Raw genomic sequence first — 6,000 nt, 5'->3', positions numbered from 1 at the left:
TGAGTGATTGTTGGCGTGTGCTCGTCGTTGTCGTGCCTGTGCGACTCGAAGGATCTACAATGTTGATCCAACTGAGTGTGTGTTGTGTTCTCGTCCTCGTCGTGCCTGTGTGACTCCTGGGCCCTGTGAGGCTTAGCATATTGTCTGTGTGTTGGTTGTGTGTTCGTCGTCGCCGTGCCTGTGATACTTTTGTCAATTAAACTGCTGGGTCTGATCCTACAAGCCCCTGATGGCTTTGATCGGGCCCGAAACTGATCTTGGTACTGGGCAATTTGAGAATAAAGATTTATTATTATTATTATTATTATTATTCTAACCCATATTTTTTATAGAGCATATATGTCGCTGTACTATTTTGCTTTTACTGCACCGCCAGTGGAGAAAAGTTCAGATTCCATTAAGTCAAAGCAGCTATACCATCTATTTAAATGTGACATACAGTAGACGCTCAATAATTCAAACTCCCGAAAGCCACAAATGTTGCATGAATTATCAAAAGCTCGAATTATCAGAGCTCATCTAAATGTGTTGCACGATATATTATGATTTGCTATTGGATGGCTACGCACACAAAAAAGATATTTGATGATCTCCTCTACACAGGCCTTCTAATAATAAGCAGGTATGCCACTCATGAATCATGGGTGAAATTTATGACACAGGTTTATTCAACCCTCAAAAATGTTGTTTATCGGGGACTGTTTAGACAGCACATGACACCTCAAAACAAAATTAAGTTTGTGAACTAGCTAAAAAGTTGTCTATTATGGACTATTAAGCGGCGACCCATAAGTAATGAAAACGGGCGTTGCGATGCAGTTTCTGTGGCAACTTGCGTGAACGTTGTGACGTAAAGCCATGCCTCCACATCACAGCATCTGCGCAATTGGCCGTGGAAACTGCCGCACGGCGCACGTTTTTGTCGCTCATGTGTCCTCTGCTTCAGATACGTATATAAAGGGAGCTCGACCATTCATTTGGTTGTATACGAGGCAAATGAGGAAGCACCATTGGCCGAAGGTGGGCTGGGCGTCTTCTAGAGCATTTTCACAAATGCAAATGTGGCCAAGAGTATAATACCCTGGTGGCGGTTGCAAAACAACAAAACGAATAAGTGCGTCGGAGTAACTCTCGGTGACTGGGAATATGGTACACATGATGTTTCAATCACGGTCATGCAACATCACGGAGGAATATACATGAATATACAGAAGATATAAAAAGCATGCGCGACCAACAGAACGATTTACATAGTCCATGCGCCAAGCACCGGGAATCTACCACCAAAGCGGTCATAATCCGTGTGAGCAAGACAGAAATCAAGTGGTGCATTCGTTTCTTACATCTTCTTGCATAACCATAATCGAAACATTGCGTGCACCATAACCATGAAGAGTTAATACATTTAACCTTCACACAATTGTTAAAACTGTTTCTCGCTACTATCGCTAGGAAATTATTTTCGGTTTCTGGTTGGCCAAGAGAGCTTGTCAAGCCCTCTGTCTGCGTTCGAGCAACGGGACTTTCAGTAAAACGGTCTACATACGGCTCTGCTCTGCTTTATCCCCGTTGAGCGCATTTCTTACCGATCAACGGTGCACTGCGGAAAAGCAACACCCGCGAAAGCAAGCGTCATGGGTGTTGCTCCTCCGCAGTCCACCGGTGCTCGGAAAGAAGTGCGCTCAACGGTACCGCGAGAACAAAAAGTATGAATTACACAAAAACTCCGTTCGAGTTAAGCGGCTTATGAATACATTGAAAACGTGAAGGGACAACCCAAGTTTTGAAATTTATTTCACTTAACCAGAAGTATTAAATATCCGAGTTTGAATTATCGCAAGCCTACGATATACACTAAGGAAGATCTGGCTCAATCCTGTGTGTTAAATATCACTAAATAGTTGTGCAATTTCAATTTGCTAGTTTTATTTCTCAAGCACTTGTTGCTTTCGGTATTCAAATCAATGCAAATTTTTGCTTTGGTTCAGTTTATGGGAGGTTTGTTTTATATGTCATGTGCAATAGAAAGTTCAGTAGCTGGGCTAGTTGGTGAGCAAGTTGCTCGCTTACTTCAACCATGTATGTCAGACACAATTTGCTCTGATTGTGTATTGATTTCGATTCTCCTTCCGCTCTTTATTTTAAGCTGCCATTAGATGCCTCATGAAGATACTGAAGATGTCTTCAATTGAAGGACAACTATAAGCACAAGCATGAGGGGGCAGCTAAACGGCCAGCAAAAGAACCAGTTCTTTAACTTCTTAATTGGTTCGTTTGTGGAGATGTCATCTATAGGAACAGCTGACCTCGCACAAACAAAACCCTGGAAATGCGTAGTACAGGTTGAGGCACTTTTTCTTTTTCAAAACATGAACTCTTGTACGCTTTTTTTTTCTGGGGATGAAAAATTATAAGGTCATATATTAAGTGACAGAGCTATGAACCCTCCATACCAGTCTGTACGCAAAAAATGTAATGTGACTTCGGCTTGCTTGAACATGGAAGCTGTTTGCACTAAATAACAAAACACTGACCTTTCTCTCTTTTTAAAGGCCATAGCTACGAGCCATCCGCACCAATTCTGCACCTCTGATACGTCAGGTGGCACCCCTGGCAGATCTAGAGCTCTGCCAGTTGAGTTGCCTGATTTTATCGGAGGTGCAGGTGGTATGGATGGCCAGTAGCTTTGGCTTCATATAAGGCGGAAGGGTATAGTGCTTCGTTATTTGGTGCGGACAGCTTTCCCATTTCCTACAGATAGCTTTCCGTAATGTGAGCTACAGATGTTCCGTCATTCTACGAAATTACATGCCTTGTTTTTACGGACGCTCCAGTTTCTAGATCACGGAGAACCATGCCGGCAATATTAAGCCAGCAACTTTTACCCGTAAAATGGAAAACGAATAACTGTCCGTTAAGTGAACTATGGACGTTTCGGTTTTGTCATTTTACGAAAGTATATGCCTTGTTTTTACAGACGGTCCAGTTTCTAGATTACGGGAAACCATGCCGGCAATATTGAACCCGTAACTTTTGCCCGTAAAATGGGGTGAACATTTTTTACAGTGCAGACAGTATGTCAGTTTACGTCGGGATGGCGAGGACCGCCCGATATTCGCCCACACGAAGCTGACAGTGTGGTTTACCATTGGAGGGTATGGATCTGGAAGTGTCGCAACATGCGGCGAGGAAATATTTTTCATCCCAGTCGATCAAGCGACGGCGGATGGTAAGGTGTTCGTGCTGCCCGGCAGCTCGTATTCGATCCACACTACTTTTGGCGGAAGAGCCCTTCACGTAGCAACCTCACGTTACGGTTCAAAGACGACGGAACATCGCAGGAGCGTTCTTCGAGGAGCGCGAAGACATCTATAATAACAAAGACACGCCACGTTCCTTCGAGATTCTCAATTGGTCGCAACAAGCTTGCAGCCTCTGGGCCAGGAGATGGACAGTAGTGTTCCCTAGGTACGTAAATTTATTCAAGGTCCACTTTGAAAGCAGTGTCCCCCTCACGGAGGTGTAAGTCGATGTACAGTTCAGATAGAAATCTTGCCGTGAGCACTGCATACCACGCTGCGTCTTAAATGGTTAGGAGGCCTGCTGAACGCACGTTCTCATCATAGACATGCTCGACCATCACATTCACATCAAAGAGCACGAGGGCGAAGCCTAGGCGGAAGTTTGCTAGCCTGACGACGAGCCGCTGCCAATGACAGAGATGAACAAGCACGCAGCTGAGCGATCGGCCCGTGTCAAGCAAGAAAATTACAACCATACCTGGTGTTACTACGGAGCCGCAAGAGGTATTGTAACGACCCATGGACGAGTATTCGGACTTCTTCGCACGCACGATTTCCGTAATTCGCCATCCATAAATGGCTAAATTGAAGATCGAGCTGACGACGCAGAAGCCAGTCAAATTTTGTCCCTTTCCACCCTCGTACGCGGAAAGGGCTCACACGAAGGAGGATATCGAAGAGCACAAAGACCGTCGCTTTCCAAACAAATGCCAATTGTGCTGCAGTAAGGTGTTCAAGAACGTTCGGTACAGATGACCCCGAATAAGCAGAGTTCGAAGACGATTCTGACCCAGACAGTCGGTGACCTCGCGGCTTGGCCACGGGGTCACGAGGTGGCCTCAGCTGGCCAAGAGTCTGCGGGGACGAACGCGCGGCACGACCCCAAAGAGAGGAGAAGGGCGCTCACATATACTCTCGCTCGAGCCGCAGAAGCGGAAACCTCGACGATCTACACCATCCCCTGAAGTATTAACAGATCCAGTTTTAGTGCCTCCAAAACAATGAGGATGTTAACAATCAAGATACCTTCCTTTACTTGTTTACCTTTTGTGTGTGTGTGGGGGGGGGGGGGGATATATTTGCATCAACAAAGTCTAAGGGTAAATGTTGAATCAGGCATGACAGTATTGCTGGTAAACATAATATTGCTCTATCAATCTTTGATGGGCACAGACTACACATTGGGTGGAAGAAGCCTCCAGAGAAACGAATGAGCGCAGAGCGCGGCACGAGCAGCGCCACTGTTATTAGAACCAGTACTTCATAATCAGAGCGGACTGAATGTCAGTCACCAAAACAAAAATTATGTCCCGCCCATCAGTTCATGCGCACTTTTTTTCCTCTGCATTAAAGAAACAACGAGACAACTTTGCTGCTAAGACACACCGAGATCCGCAGGGAACCCTGCCGGCCTATTTCTGCCGTGGAGATAGGATTATCGTGGGGTACATCCGCAGAAACACAACCATGACGTCGGCTTTGGGGTGCAACCTTGAGCGCGGGAATCTTCCTCGACAATATGCAAAGCGGAACTAAAGATCTGCACTTCCTAACGTCGACTCTGTGGATACTGGGGTACAATACACGGCGACAATATTCCATGAAACAGGCACCGCCACAGCAATCATTAAAATAAGAGTCCCAAGTATGAAGCTCCCTGCGTAACCTGGCTTTATGACGTACACTAAATAAACCTGCCCCAACGGCCAACAGAAGGAAGTAGAGGGCGCTCAAGTTCTTGAAGTTTACTGTGGCAGCCGGCATTCGCTGTCTCATCTAGCATTTTTCCCACCTGCCGCATTCCTCACATGTTCTCATTCGTAGGGTGCGATCAAGGCGGCCAGAAAAATCAATAAAAAAAGGTTTCAAACAAAGACGGCATTGGACGAACAAGATTTCCAAGATTTGAATTGAGGGGTAGCGTTTACAAAGGAACTCGCGAGTAGTGATTTTAGTGTTCCTGCGTCAAATGCAGAGGTGAGTATTTATTGAAAAAAAAAAACACAATTACTTTCGAAGACCTAGGGCGGTTCTCTAATCAATGCGGCTATCTGAACCGGCAGTAAAATAGCCCCATGGGGCAATTTGACCAAACGTGCGTCGCAGCTGGGACTAAGTACCTAGCCATCAAGGCAATTTTACTCAGCAGATATAAGCCTTTTTTGTATTTTAATTGCGTCGTTTTCTTAACTCGATCTCCCCGAAAACCTTTAAGATTCCGGTCCTCAAGAACATCAACGCGCCTCAATTAGACTGTATTTCAAGATTCTTGAACCGTGTTCTGCGTGCAGAAACGAACATAAATAATCGACGCGAGGACAGAATTACAGTGGTCATTAGGCACAACGCTAGGTACCCTTCGGTTCTTTAGCAGCAAATTGTTGTGGTGTTCTACCAATTGGTGGCGTACTCTCAAAGATTCGAAGGCCATCGTTTGAGTTGTTTATTTTGGTACTACAGCAGTCAAATTTAACATTTAGACTCGTTTTCTTTAACAAAGATTTGTTATATTACAACAATAGTCAGAAAAAGAGGCTTTTCTTTTAGCAACGCCTTGATAGTTCTGCAAAAAGGAAGATTTTAAGAAACGTTTATTCATTTCATTTATTTCACGCTGCACCGACAGGTATCCCCCCACCATCCCACGCAGCGTCCGGTTGGCCATGGCGGGTCCTCATCTTGGCAATGGTACAGACAT

The sequence above is a fragment of the Ixodes scapularis genome, unplaced genomic scaffold (genome assembly GCF_016920785.2).
Source record: "Ixodes scapularis isolate PalLabHiFi unplaced genomic scaffold, ASM1692078v2 PGA_scaffold13__105_contigs__length_92229423, whole genome shotgun sequence".
Lineage (NCBI taxonomy): Eukaryota > Metazoa > Arthropoda > Arachnida > Ixodida > Ixodidae > Ixodes > Ixodes scapularis.
The sequence above is the reverse complement of the archived record's forward strand: the minus strand, read 5'-3'. Positions refer to the sequence as shown.